The sequence below is a fragment of the Vipera berus genome (assembly GCF_964194415.1).
Source record: "Vipera berus genome assembly, chromosome: 2".
NCBI lineage: Eukaryota > Metazoa > Chordata > Lepidosauria > Squamata > Viperidae > Vipera > Vipera berus.
In genome coordinates, this window is record NC_138203.1 from 158,478,790 (window position 1) to 158,494,320 (window position 15,531).

Consider the following 15,531-nt stretch of genomic DNA (forward strand, 5'->3'; position numbering starts at 1 on the left):
CTCATAAGTACTCAGAGGCTTTGATACACCTGGGTGCATTGATGTAACATTTATGTGTCTGACAACATTGGAGGTCTTCAGTAACTCCTATGCTGCTGAACTGATCAATCCGTAGCTCAGCTTTACTGAATAGATTTCTTTTTAAAAATATCAGCAAATATAGTGTAACATTATACAAGTAGCCCTGACTTACAATAGTTCATTTAGTGACTGTCTGAAGTTACAGCAGCATTGAAAAAAATGACCTATCATTGTTTTTCACACTTACAACCTTTGCAGCATCCTCATGGTCACATTATCAAAATTCAGATGCTTGGCAATGATTCCTATTTATGACAGTTACAGTGACCCAGGATCATGTGATCCTCTTTTGCAACTTTCTAACAAGCAAAGGCAATGGGGAAGTCAGATTCACTTTACAACTGTGTTACTAACTTAACAACTGCAGTGATTCACTTAACCACTGTGGCAAATGTTGTAAAATGGGGCAAAATTCAGTCAAGATGCTTCTGCTATCCCACCGTGCTGTTTAAATCAAGAAGAAGGATGCCTTTGACTGAAGAAGCAGCACCGATTGGCTGCCATTTTTATGCACCACTGGCTGTCTCCGGAGGAGGGTGGACAGAAGGATACTTAGGGTCCACATTAGAGAATGGCAATCTTTTGGAAACCAAGGTGGCAGTTGACATGTTTGGACAGCAAGATTGCTACAAGAGGCAGAGCACATGCAGAGAATGGGCTCTCTAGTTTTCATTTCTCTTCCCCATCCCAGGTTTTAATTATTTTATTTTATAATAAAAGGTATATATTATTTCAAAATAAAAAAATCTCTTAAGTTTTAAGTAGGAGTTGTTGGAAGCTAATAGAATTAGAGTGTACAATAATCCATATACCAGTTAACTATATTAACTGTGTAATCCCAGTCTGAGAGCCAGTTTGGTGTAGCGGTTAAGGCGTTGGCCTAGAAACCAGAAGATTGTGAGTTCAGTCCTGCCTTAAGCAGGGAAACCAGCTTGTGTGCTCTTGGGCCAGTGTCTCTCAGCCCAACCCACCTCACAGGATTGTTGTACAGAAAAAAGGAAGAGAAAAGAGCATTATGTATGTTCACCACCCTGAGTTATCTATAAAAACAAGAAAAGGCAGGATAAAAATCTAATAAGTAAATCCCAGAGTAGAGAGACTGCAGATTGTTTAGCTCTCCACTGGAAAAGTGTCCATGTATAACGGATAAGAATATCTTTCCTCAGCATTTCAGATTTTCTTTGAAGACATAAAAGTCTTCACAATAATAACATGGTTTGCTCTAGCGTTCCCCAAACTGACACTTTCCCAATGGACTGTCATCTCATCTAGATGATCTCCAGATTTTCACTACATGGAAATGCTAGTCAGATGCATTGGGCTCTATTCATCTGAGTAGAAAGAGCAGCCTGATATGTACTTTTTGGTCTCAGATATACGTTAAGGATAATTTCCAGAGATCTGTATGTCTGGAGGCCCTTTAGTGGCTATTTTATGCTACTGCTGGTATGACCAGCTGGTAGTACTATTTTTCCACACAACTGCCCAGTCCCCAGGCCTCCCTCTTTTCCTGAGCAGTACATGATAAGGGTCCTCTCTGACACCCTGCAGAAATTTGCTACCAAGATCCCCTCTTACAGGACCCACTGTAGTAATGAGAGTAGGCTTTGTGAAGGGGGCTTTTTATTATTGTTATTTTGTGGTTGAAAGGTTGCCTATACTTTTTTCTCCTCATGCAAAAACTCAGAAAGGGTGGAAAGCAAAATATTTGGATAATTATTCAGGCCATCAGGTTACATAAAAGGTTCCATAGCCCTTTGCATCAAGTCTTAACAGTTAAAACCGCAATTTCTGTTTTTGCAGTCATAAAACATCCAGAGCAAAGTATATGTGTGTGTGTTTGTGTGTGTCATAAAATAATAAAAAGCTGTTTTTCCATTTGCTAGAAACTTGAAAAAGTTAATGTGATTTTTTTCAAAAAAAAAAATGTCAATTTACTCCCCAAAGGAAACTCCTTAGAGAATTTTTTTTTTAGCTACACAGTGGTCTGAAAAAAATGATATGTATTTAGTTCTAAAGGTTTTTTTTTAAAGCAGCAATTAATTCCTAAAAAAGAATGTACTGACATCAAGTGCAAATAGCTAATTTTATATTTTAAGGAAACTCTGTTTATATGACTCTTCAGACAGGAACACATGATGTCTGCAGTTTGTAGCTGAGAGGCCTGTATGTGTTCCAGCACTGAGGAGATCATCAGCAGAATTCAGTCTGGGGCAACAATCAATGAAACACTACTACTATTTTCCCCCAACAGCTTCCTCTTGTCAAGATAGAAGAGACCAAAGAATAAAGCTTCCTCTCTCTGAACAGAATATAAGGGGAGGGGAGGGTAATAAATAGTATGGCACCCAGGTGTCTCTCTGAATTAGAATGCCATACATCAACTTATGAGCACATTGCTAAGCACGTTAAGTGAGTGGTACATAATTTTACGACCCTTTTTGCCATGGTTATTAAGCGAATCATTGCCGTTGTTAAGTGAATCGTGTGTTCATTAAGTCAATTCAGCTTCCCCGATTGACAGTGCTTGTCAGAAGCTAGCCAGGAAGGTTACAAATGATGTTCACATCACCCCAGGATGCTGCAACCATCGTAAATTCATGCTGGTTGCCAAGCAACCCAATTTTGATCATGTGACCATACTACAAGTGCAAGGAGGCATTATAAGTCACTTTTTTCAGTGCCATGGTAACTTTGAATGGTTACTAAATTAATGGTTGTAAGTCAAGGGCTGCCTGCAACTGAGCTGGGTAGTTTGGGGTACTAAGGTAGTGAATTGCCTATCCTTCATTCAAGACAAACGCTGTCTTAATTCTGGAATCAAGGAGGAGGGGGAGAATACTATCTAGATAATGAGCCTGTGAAGTCTATGATAAAACCTTGAGAAATTTATCTTCCATTGGTTCTGACTCCAATGCTGTACTCTGATCTCAACCCTATGCCCTGGCCTCAACTCTGAAAGATAATTAACACTATCTCATTGAGAGCTGAACAAATGACAGATGACTTGAACACCTGAGAATAGAAATAAATTTAGGAATAAAAGTCTATTCAGGAAGAGCTTGCTACTTCTAATTATGCCATAAACTTAAACATGACCCTGGTTATCCCATCATTTTCATCTCTCCCCAATGACAATTCTTCAAATATATTCCAGTGATTTTCATGATGCCATCGCCCACCTTATTCATTTTCTTCTACTTTTCTCAACTTTGCCAAGTATAATAACGTATTCCAATCCATCACCAACTCATATCACATTTCCAAAGTATGTGAAATTCTACTTGATTGGTTCTTCTTGCAGCCCATGGCACTGTCACTGCCTTCCTCCTATCACCTCCAAATTTCTCTAACATATTCCCCATTATCTTTCCAAGAAAAGAATCTGAAAAGCACCAATTATATTTGAATGGAGACTAGATGCATCCTGTACTTAAGTCTCCGAGAACAATCAGCGAACAACTTCAGTGATAGTCCAAATCTAACATCCAAACATTAGAAGACATTTGATACCCCTGAGCTTTGATGGGTCTGACATACTATAATAATGGACATTACTGTCACAAATGCTGGACTAGATTCTCTCTACATTTAGATGTTTACTACTCAGTGTGAAGGAAGAAACGTCTTCCTTTTCGTCCAGGCATCCATCTTTATTATTTAATCCTCTAAGTAGAGTGTTGGTATTGAACAAAATTTCCAGCCTCAAGTTCTGTTTCAAGGACATAGAGATCTGCATTTGGAACTTCTAATGTAATAGTCTTTTTCCTTTAGGAAGCTTTCAAAGGAAGTCTTCACTGCTTAACACTACACATATAACTTATTTTACATTTCTGTGGGTCATCTAAATGAGGTTAATGAAATACAAGACCCAATTTTCACACACTCACAATCAAACAACCTGATATCAATACCATTTGTTATCAAAACAAGAGACTGGTAGAAACCATTGTTCAACCCAAAAAAGACTGGCTTCTAGCCCATAAGATTGTGCAAGACTTTCAATAGGTGCAGGACGGACTTCAATCCTTTTCTCCCCCTTATGACTAGGTCTTGCATCTTATTAACAGCTATCACTGGAATTCTTTCATAATGGCTGATTTAGTTTTTCTACAGTAAAGCAACTTATCTAAGCCTCTGTGTCCTATGAAATCTAGGATTGCATTTTCTTGCCTGGTGTAACCAAGAGAAGTCTGACATTGGAAGATGTGTGAAGTAATTTTGGGGTCCCCGTAAGATGAAATTGATTTAACTTATCTTGAGTAGAGGGATTGTAGCTAATTTTCATTTCCATGTTAATTATCAGTACAATATTCTGCTAAAGCTTCATCTCTGAATCCCATCCAAACTGGGATGAGATTTTTCTGGGTTTTCTTTTTCATTTCCCTGCCACTTGGTTAAAACAGTGGTCAAACAGGGCACTTATGGTTAAAATAGTGAGTCAGATCATTCTTTTAACGGTAAGGGCCCTCCCAAAAAAAGGATGGTGGAAATGACACAGGCAGAGATGTGTATCATGATAGTAATCTGTGTCCATATATGTGTGTCTGTCTGTTTGTCCTACTCTTCAGCATTGTTAAAAATCTATTCTAAGATGATTCAGAACCTCTCCTGTTAATTCAGTGCTAAATTTTCAAATACTTCAGTCAAAACAGAGCCTTTCAGAATATGTATTCCTTTATTACATTCAACCGTCATTTTCATCTTATACGATCTTACCACACTTCTCATTCAGGCCCATCCAAATGCTTTGGGGCATTTAAAAAAATAGTACCAGGGAATGTGCTGGATGGGTGGCTTGGTGTGAGAGTTTGATGTTTCCTTTCACTTACATTGGTCTAAGGCTTAGAGAAAACACCCCTATAATTCTACCCCTCCAGATGACTTCCAGTTCCTCCTGAAGATAAGAGCGCCTGCTGATCCATTTCTCCAAGAAAGGGGCTACCACAGCAGCTCCTTCCTTGTCTACAGATAAAATCAGTGTGTGACCATCCATTACGGTGAAAAAAACATGGATTGGATTGCAAGACACAGCTTTAGAGATGTTAATGATTGTGCTGTAAAAGCACAAACAGCCCCCCCTCCTCCCCTTGCTCTCCTACTGTTCTTTTCTCTTATCTACTTCTACCTAGCAGACATTTGATCAGAAAGGCCAATGAATTCGCAGGCCTCCTGAGAACACCAAAAGCTCCCTGATACGTGTGGGAAAGTGGTGGCCATTTTTGATGCATCCGTTGTCCTACTAAACACCTTCCCTTCCCTTTTCTTTTTTCCTCTACTGCATCGTCTTTTATCCTCTATTTTATTTTGTTTCAGCAAAAAGAAATCTTGCAGCTTGTGCCAACAGGACAACTTTGCCTTTAAACTGACCTATGGTTTTTTTTGTTTTTTTTTAAAAAAAGATTCCAATAATAGTGTAGGAGAAACTTTTGCTCTCAATAGAGAATTCGATAATGGGTTTAGAAAACAATATCATTTTTCAGAGTTGTATTCTGAAAAGGTCAGTGAAAAACCTCTCCACCAGCACTTTCTGAATAACTCAGTATCTGAATGTCCCTAAGAACAATACCAGTAGAAAGGTGACTTTTAGATAAAAGAGAAAGTGAAAGAACAAAAGCCAAATCATCATGTATCTCTCCAACATCGTATTCATTACTCTGAGGCTGGAGATCAAAGCCATCTAGGATTTCTAACTTTTAACCAAATTTTGAACTTATTACAACAGTGCACCTTGCTTCTGACAACAAAGAGAATTATTCCAAATGTACCTCTGAGCAATAACAACCATAGGCTTTTGGAGACAAAAATATTGCAGAATCGAACAACACTTTAACCATTGCAGATATATCTTATTAGTAAACTTTGTTTACTGATGGATGACAGTTCCCAACATCAAGTCCTATATGAAGGTTGGACATTGGAGCAACACACCTTTAAAGTCCCAATTTGGGGAAAGTTACTGAAGATCATTTTCTTGATATTCTTCCACTCATACACTCCCACAGACACTGCTACAGTGAAAAAAAATCACTTTCTTGACATTGTTAAAAGATAGGGCCGAAAGACCTTCTATGGAGATTCTAATTCATCCAGGTCATGGCTGTCCCATGACTTTTTTTCAAAAATCAGGAGGACTTTCTTGATTTTTTTCACTTTGAAAATGTTTTGCTTCTCATCCAAGAAGCTTCTTCAGTTCACTGCAATTTGTCTACTGTCTGATTACACCAGAATTGGCATATTTATCATGACCTAGTCTCCTTAAACTCCAAAAACTCCAAGCCAAAACTTGCTTAAAGTCTTTTCACAATTATACTATAAAATAAATAAAGCCCTAGAAGTGGAAATAAAAACCACAGTCAGACTCTCTGCATCACTTGCCTAAGGGACAGGCAGAAAGGAAAACCATCCCACTTAGATAACTATGTTTAGAAAGCCTCAACTGTCAAGTGATTGTGTTCTATTAATTAGTCATTAACTGAAAAGTGTGCCAAATGAAGATCCATCTCAGTTCCTAATATCCCAAAGGAAATTTTCAAATATGGAAGAGGCGGCTCCCCTCATATCTGGTTTTTTTTCTGATTCTCCTAAATCCAAAACCCTTAATAGTTGATTTTATGCACTCTTCTAAACCAATCTTAACCATGGTTTGCAAAACAAGTCTTAGTGGCCCATATGTCACATAAGATTAAGCCACTATCCAGGTCTTAGAAACTGAATGCAGGCAGTCCTCGTTTAATGTCAGTAATCTGCACCAGAATTTCTGTCACTAAGCAATGCAGTTGTAAAGCATGACATCATGCCACTTAGCAATAGCAGTTATGGCAGTTCTCAGTTAGAGTTATTAAATATGGACTGCACAGATCGTTAAGTGAGGACTTCACATGATTGATTTCAACTTCCTGCAGGCAGGACAAGAAGCAATGGATGGAAACTAGTCAAGGACAGAAGCAACCTAAAACTAAGGAGAAACTTCCTGACAGTTAGAACAATTAATCAACAGAACAACCTGCCTCCAGAAGCTGTGAATGCTCCAACACTGGAAGTTTTTAAGAAGAGATTCGATAAGCACTTGTCTGAAATAGTATAGGGTTTCCTGCAGTGGTGGGATTCAAATGTGTGAACAACCGGTTCTCTGTGTGGATGCCGCTTCTGGAAGTCCGTTCTGGGCCTGGGCAACAAAAAATTAGCTACCAGTTCTGCCAAACTGGAGCAAACTGCCTGAATCCCACCACTGGTTTCCTGCCTGAGCAGCGGGTTGGACTAGAAGACCTCAAAGGTCCCTTCCAACTCTACTACTACTACTACTACTACTATTAGCTTCCCCACTGATGTTTCCTGTGGGAAGCCAACAGGGAAAATGACAGATTGTGATCACATGACCGTGGGGCACTCCAATGGTCAGAAATCCCAGCCAGTTTTCAAGACCCCTAATCAGGTTCACTATGGGGGTTATTGTAATGGCCAGAACGTTGAAGTCCAGTCATAACTACCACTCATTCAGCACTGTTGCAACTTCAAGTGGTCATTGAATACGTAGCATTATACAAGGACCACCAGTAAAAAATCAGAATAATCTGGCTCAGCCCTAAATTAATCAAAAAGTATAATCAAGGCAGGCTGTATATGTCACTACATCAGAAAACAGCAGAATAAGGTGTCCGAGAGGAATTCTAGCTTTGTTCTTGCTTTCCTGCCATTAGTATCTTTATGACTTCGGCTCCAGACTAATCAAAGGCACGGGTTTTATGCAAACACATTCGATTCTAAATCTAGACAAGATTATGCAGAACAAACTATACAGGTATCATTGTATCAAGACCACAATATAGAAAGTCCTCAACTTATCACCATAACTGACCCCGGAATTACAGTCATGTCCGTCACCCCATGATGGCTCCCAATTTTATGACTTTTTTAAGATGGTTGTTAAGCAGCACCCCTAAAGTGAATGAGTGATCATAAAGTGAACGTGGTGGTTATTAAGTGAATCTAATGCCCACAATGGGCATTTTTGGCTGGAAACCGTAAGTAAAAACTGATTTCCACAAAAACTATCATAAATCGTGGTCACATATCCACAGGACACTGCAAATGGTTGTAAACGTGGGCTGGTTGCTAAGCACCCAAAATGTGATCACATGACTAAAGGGGACAGCTATCAGAATTTTAAATTCTAAGTAGCTCTGGGGAGGTTCATTGTAACGTTGAATGGTTGCTAAGTGGCTAGATGCAAGTCAAGGACTACCTGTCTATGAATACTAGGTTTTGACCAGGAACCAACAAGATGATATCATCCATGAACATCAGATGGTTTCCAATTTTGCTCCATTTTTCATAGGGGCCCAGAATGTGCAAAGAAATTGGTGCATTGATAGCCAATAGACTCTATGGAAAAGTAATTGTATGACCGTGCTGTGCTTCACTTCAGAGCAGGTAGGAATGCAAACTGTCTTTGTGACTGTTACACAGAGGATTACACAGCTGCTTTTTACAGCTACCATACAATCCTGGGAAAGGTTGTTGTTTTTTCGTTTGTTTTTTTAAGGCATTGCAGACAGGTGTGATGTTTGGGCTCTTGTGTGCTTTTAAGCACATTTTGCAGATCAAATCTGCACAGCACTAATAATTACCTTCATCAGAATACTGTACTAAGGGACTTTTCTCCTTGGTTAGTTTCCATCCATTGTTTCTTGTCTTGCCTTCTGGTGCTTTGGAAAAGTAAGCTGACCCCCCCTCTTCTTTATGGCAGCCCGTCAAATACTGGAATACTGCTATCATGTCACACCTATAGTAGTCCTTCTTTTCTCTAGACCAGGGGTCGGCAACCTTAGACACTCAAAGACCCACTTGGACCCGTTTCCCAGAGGGGGGAAAAACACTGGGAGCCGCAAAACGCACGCGCACACACAAGGGGGAGAGCTTGATTGAAGAGTTTAATTAAAAAGAAATAGAGGCTGCTGTGCATGAGTTTCTCTCTCTCTCTCTCTCCCTCCCTCCCTCCCTCCCTCCCTCCCTCTCTCTCCCCCCACTCTCCTTCTCTCCGATCTTCTGCTCACCTGGCAAGCTGGCTTCACGCTGTTCTCGGACAAGCTGACACACATTCTTATTGGGCTGGCTCTCCTGCCCTGCTTTCTGCTGCTTCCTGTGGAGACGCAGCAAAGGCAGGAGCCCCACCCAATAAGCTTGTCAGCTTCTCCGAGAAAAGCATGAGGCCACTCTCTTTTTTACACACACACACACACACACACACACACACACACACACACACACAGATGGGGGGAAGCGCAAGTGTCTCTATCTGCAAAGGCAGAGGAGGACTGGGAGCCGCAGGAGAAGGCTGAAAGAGCCGCACGCGGCTCCAGAGCTGCGGGTTGCCGACCCATGCTCTAGAGTCTAGACCGATTATACCCAATTCCTGCAACCATTCTTCATTTTTTTTGTCTCCAGGCCCTTAGTAATCTTAGTTGCTTTTCTTTGCACTGTTTTCAGTCTCAACATCTTTTTTTGTGATGTGGTGACCAAAACGGGATGCAATATTCCAAGTGTGGCCTTACTAAGGATTTATAAAGTGGTACTAATACTGCCTGTGATTTTGATTCTATGCCTCTGTTTATACAACCAAGGATTGTATTAGTTTTTTTGGCTGCTGCCACACACTGCTGGCTCATGTTTAAGTGATTGTCCACTAGGACTCCAAGGTCCCTCTCACAGTTTTTGTTGTTGTTTTTTAGCCAATTCCCAAAAACAGTATTTGGGGCCTATTCCCATACTCTTTATTTAACTAGAGCTAGACAGTCTATTCCATTTCTCTGATACATAGCAATATAAATGCTTCATATCAGGTCTAGCTATATTTTCCCAGGAAGGTATGTTATTAATGGTCCAGCAAAACTGAAAAGCATTTGAAAATCTGAATTTAAAAAAATGTATTGAAAATTGATGCTTCCTCTCTGCACTTATTTGATACCCCCTCATATTCCTAATGCTGAAACTAATCTCAAAATCTAATCTCAGTAGAGTAGCAGCACGCTGGTTTTGTATCTTATGGAGAGCTGTCAGCTGGGTGCTGATCTTAACATTTCTGTCCCTTACTCTGGTTTATTATACTGTACCTAACTGTCCCATCTTGATAAACCTCTCTGACTCATCTGGCATCTGACTCATAACAGATGGTTGGATATCATAGTTTAAAACATAATTTCCTGTATTATCAATTGCAAGCACATTAATAATTCTGTATCTCTAGTCCCGCTGATGAAAAATATGTGTGTATGCTAGTGGGCCACACAAGCTCCCCAACTTACACACACACACACACACACACACACACACACACACACACACACACACATACAACCTTCAGTGACTGATAGAGGTCAGATGTATATGCAGAACTTAAGCTTTAAACTATCAATCAAGTGATTCTTCTATCTAATTTTTTTCATTTCAGAACATATCATGCAGTTTCCACGGCCAGTTTATAACACAACTCTTAGACACTATGATACTTCAAGGGAATTTCCTTTTTTTAAAAAAAAGAAAAAGAAATGTATATATTGATTGTTGGTACAGGCAGTCCTTGACTTGTAACCATTCATTTAGTGACTGTTCACAGTTACACCACCACTGAGAAAGAGTGACTAACGACCAGTTTTCACACTTAGGCTCACCACAGCATTCCCACAGTTCCCATGATCAAAATTCAGGCACTTAGCAACTGGCTTGTATTTATGGTAGTTGCACTGTCCCAGGTTCATGTGATCACCAGTTGTAACCTTCCCAGCTGGCTTCCAACAAGCAAAATAAATGGGGGAAGGCAGATTCACTTAATGACTATATGATTCCCTTAATAACTGCAGAGATCTGCTTAACAACTGTGCCAAAAAAGTCATAAAATGCAGCAAAAAACAACAACCCGACTGCTTCATTTAGCATGGAAATTTTGGTTCCAATCGTTGTTGTGGAGAACTACCTGTATTGACTCTTAGTGGATATATTCTCTCTAGAATTATCTTTCTTTCATTTGGCCTTTAGGTCTCTCAGTGGAGCATTTATTACTGTTATAAAAAAATCCATCCATTTTGCTGCTGTCTATCCTCTTCCTCTTTCTCCTTGAACTTTTCCAAACATTATAATGTTCTTAAGGGAATTGTCTCTGTATGCATCCATAATATGATACTTAGAGAAATTTTTTAAGGAAAAAAAAGGCTTTGTGGAGTTAATTCACATGTTCTAGTATGCTTTCCTGTGGTTTTACTGCATTTTGGCTTAGTATTTTATACAAGCTAGATAACTATGATTTACGAACAGGGGTTAAGAAAACATGGTTTAGTGTGATGTGATATGTAAAATTACTGTTCACTTTTTCTTGTAAAGCTCTCCTCCTGGCTCAGACCTTTATAGTGCAGCATTATTTAATTCTGCTTATAAATAAAACATTTTGCAATTGTAAAAAAAAAAGCATTATGTTATCAAGAAAAGCACCAAAATACTTGAAATGTATTTCATAATACACAAAATACAGAATAAAAATGTAGGTCTTGTCAATATAAGTCATTGCAAAAGAACAAAAATTTGCTTTCTTGGGTTCTCTAACCATGATATCCCTGTTTTTCAATTAAATCAAAGTGTTAATAGCAGTGGTGGGATTCAAATATGTGAACAACCGGTTCTCTGTGTGGATGCCACTTCCGGACGTCTGTTCTGGGCCTGGCCAACAAAAAATTAACTACCGGTTCTGCCAAACTAGTGCAAACTGGTTGAATCCCACCACTGGTTAATAGTCACCAATATGAGGACTATTTCTCCCTGTCACCAGAATCAGATAAAACAGTGGAGATGTTTGGCCCAATATCTGGATAACAGACTGGATAAAAGTTAATTAAGTGAAGCTGAATCCTGACCAGAGGGAAGGCACTGTGAACTGGTTACACAAAATTGGGTAAGTCTCCAGCTCTGGATGGGTTTGCTCTGCATGAAGCTTCTGGGTCCTCCTCTATTCAAATCCCTCAAGGGCAGAATGCATTTGGTGGCACAGAAGGCATTCTAATCACTGCAACCTTTCCTGGACAGAGATAATTTGTCCACAGGAGTAGTCCACATTCTGGTAAGTTTCTGTTTGCATTATTGTAACTCGCTCTCTGTGGCTCTTCCCTAAATAAGTTAGATATTGCAGTTAGTGTCAAACCAAGCGGTAAAGATATTACCTGTAAGTATTATATTCTTCAGATAAGTATTTGTTTTATTTCTTTGTATTTATGATCCACACAGTTCCATGACCTCTGGGCGGTGCACAAAACTGGAAAACCTACAAAAACTGGCAAGCCTTCAAACCAAACAAGCAGCCAGACTAGAACAATTTTATAAACAATATAAAGCAAACAAAGCAGGATAGGGGCACTAAACAAACAATAATACATCAATCCCAGACTAGGGACTAAAGCCAGATTTCAGAGCTTGCCAGAACCCTGGGAGAGGGTACAACCCTTATCTCTGGGACATGCTGCTCCAGGGCTGGGAAGTCATGTGACATGCTTTCTTAGTGCCACAAGATGACAACAGAATTTAGAATAGAATCACCTTTAATAGAAAAAGACCTGGACTTCACCCATGTACCAACACATACCAGAGGGAAGAAGAGACAAATGGTCCCTCAGACATCCAAGCCCTATCCCATACACCTGGGGTCCCCAACCCCTGGTCTGTGGACCAGCACCGGTCCGCAGCATGCCAGCAAGTGGGCCACACAAACAAGCAAAGCTCCATCCTCGAGATGCAGGCAGTATTCAAAACCACACCCCCTCTGATCCGTGGAAAAACCTTTCTCCATGGCACCAGTCCCTGGTGCCCAAAAGATTGGGGACCTCTGCCATATAGGACTTCATAGGTAGGAACTAGCACCTTAACCTTAATACTAGTCTTAAAGGATTGCACTGTTCCTTGCATATAACTACTTGGACTTCAAGATTTTAGTAAGGATGTTTAAGGCCCTTAACAGCTTCGGATCCTGATATTTGAAAGAGTATCTTGGTGGAGCAGTGGGCTAATGCCTCCTTAAGTAACACCAGCTGCCTGCAATTAGTGCAGGTTCGAGTCCCACCAGGCTCAAGGTTGACTCAGCCTTCCATCCTTCCGAGGTAGGTAAAATGAGGACCCAGATTGTTGGGGGCAATTAAGCTGACTTTGTAATAATGCCGCTTGGGGGGGGGGCGTGAAAGCCCTAATAAGCAGGCATATACATAGAATGAAGGCTACTGCTAAGCTTGTAAGCCGCCCTGAGTCTTTGGAGAAGGGCGGGATATAAATGGAATAAAAAAAAAAGATTTACCCTGTCTGAAACTTAGGATGTGCAGAGAGGACTCTTGTCAGAGCCCCAGGACTGGAAGACCCTCTATCAATGCTGCTAACATCGGATGTTCTTGCTTTGACAACATAGGGAGATGCAGCCTTTTTCTTTCCTATGCTTTACTCTTAGAATTAGATGATACTGGGGAAGGAGGAAGAATGTGATGGGAGTTAGTTAGACATAACAATTCAGGGGCTTTTGAAATAAGAGATGATAAGAAATAGTGGGTTGGAGAAGGGAGGGAAAGCTTGCATTTCAAACTAACTGGAGAATGTGATTTATGACTGTTAATTAGAGGAGGGAATTGTGCTTTGATACTATGTGTTTAGGGGAGGGGAATTCAGATTTCAGTTTCACCATGTACATGCCAATGCTATGCAACTTGAATAAAGATTCTTTAAGGTAAATGTAGTGTATGCTGCTAAGCATACACAGGAAATACCAGCACAGCAGGGGGCTGGACAGCTCCAGGTTATAACTGCTTAGGCGGGAAAGCCTGAATAGAGTGAGTCATTGACAGCCCCAGGCATGGTCAGCTCTGGCGGGAAGCCAGGGTTTAAACCTATTGGCCACCTGCACTGGCGGGAAGCCCAGGTTCAAATCTATTGGTCACCATTCACCTGGGCAGGTATAAGAAACGCCAGGTAACCCCTTTTGCCCCAGCTTCATTCCTGATCCAAATAAAGAAGTACTACCCAGCTCAAGTGTCCGTCTCTCTGTGCGACCACGCGACATTGCAGTAAACAATGCCTCAAAGTTCTTTGAAGAGTTTTATCTGTTGGAACCATGACACCCTCATTATGTGGAGATGCCTTTGTGGTGGTACCAAGGGTTTTGCATGTCTTTCTTTGAAGGTCAAGCAGACACAGATGTTATCTGGTAAAAACTTCTTTTTTTAGGGAGGGAGGGAGGGAGAGAGGGAGGGAGGAAGGAAGGAAGGAAGGAAGGAAGGAAGGAAGGAAGGAAGGAAGGAAGGAAGGAAGGAAGGAAGGAAGGCTCATGCAAAAGTTTCTGTAGGAGGATAAACCATTATTCAGTTGCTACCATTTTACTTTAGTCTAACCCTTCCAACAGTGTTTGGAGATTTATTAATAAAGTTTCATTTTCTTAAGGATTTGGAGCAACCTCACATGTCAGGAAGAATTCTGTCTATTACTTCTCCACATTCCTGATATGCCCTCTATTTCGAAATATCTGGTTGCACACTGTGTTCTATTGTATTTAGACAATGTATTTGTTCTGAGCTATCTGTACCAGACAGGCCTTAACTTGCCTCCAGCAGAATAAAACCAGGCTCACAATGGAGAAAAAGCCCCCTAGTATTTGAGCCAATTTAAGAAAAAATCTCTTTCCAGCTACCCCTATGTTCAGAAGAGTATGTTCCAGACATGTTTCTAGCATCATGGCTATCATAACAGGAAGTATTCTCAATTAATAGAAAAAAATATTGAAAAATTACTCTCATTGTGGTTTCTACTTGGGCTATTAGCATCCTCATAATTTCATATCTGGTTGAGGGAAGCAAAACATAACAATGTAAGCTTGTGTGCCCCAATGCTCAGAAATAATTATTGGTCAGAAACTAACCTGGGCTCCCTAAATCTAAAGTGAAGCATCAAAGAAATATTATTTCTCAGTATAGTGGTGGTATAAATAAATCTACCCAGATTCTTTTATAAGAAGTGGAGGTAAATTTCAATCTCATTGGCAGAAAAAAAAATGTCCTAAAGGTAGCAGTACCAGTTAGCAGTTTTGGACACTTTTTCCCTTCATTCTGTTATTTTTTACTTCCTTTTTTATTGAGCAGAGGATAGATTGTTCTGTTTGCATTATTGACAGTATTGCTTGATTTTTCATATTTTCCCTTCTGGGTGGGGTGTATAAGCTTCACATGTGCACATACAAACACACACACACACACACACACACACACACACACACTTGTGGATTTTTATTGCCCTTGATACATTTGCTGGTTCTACCAGATCTACCTCTTTGGATGGGGTTTTTCCACTTGATCTGCAAGAAAAATGAAAGCTGGCAAACTTTCATCCTAATTCTTTTGGCATTCCTTCTGTGTCTGCACACATGTTTACCTGTGAAAA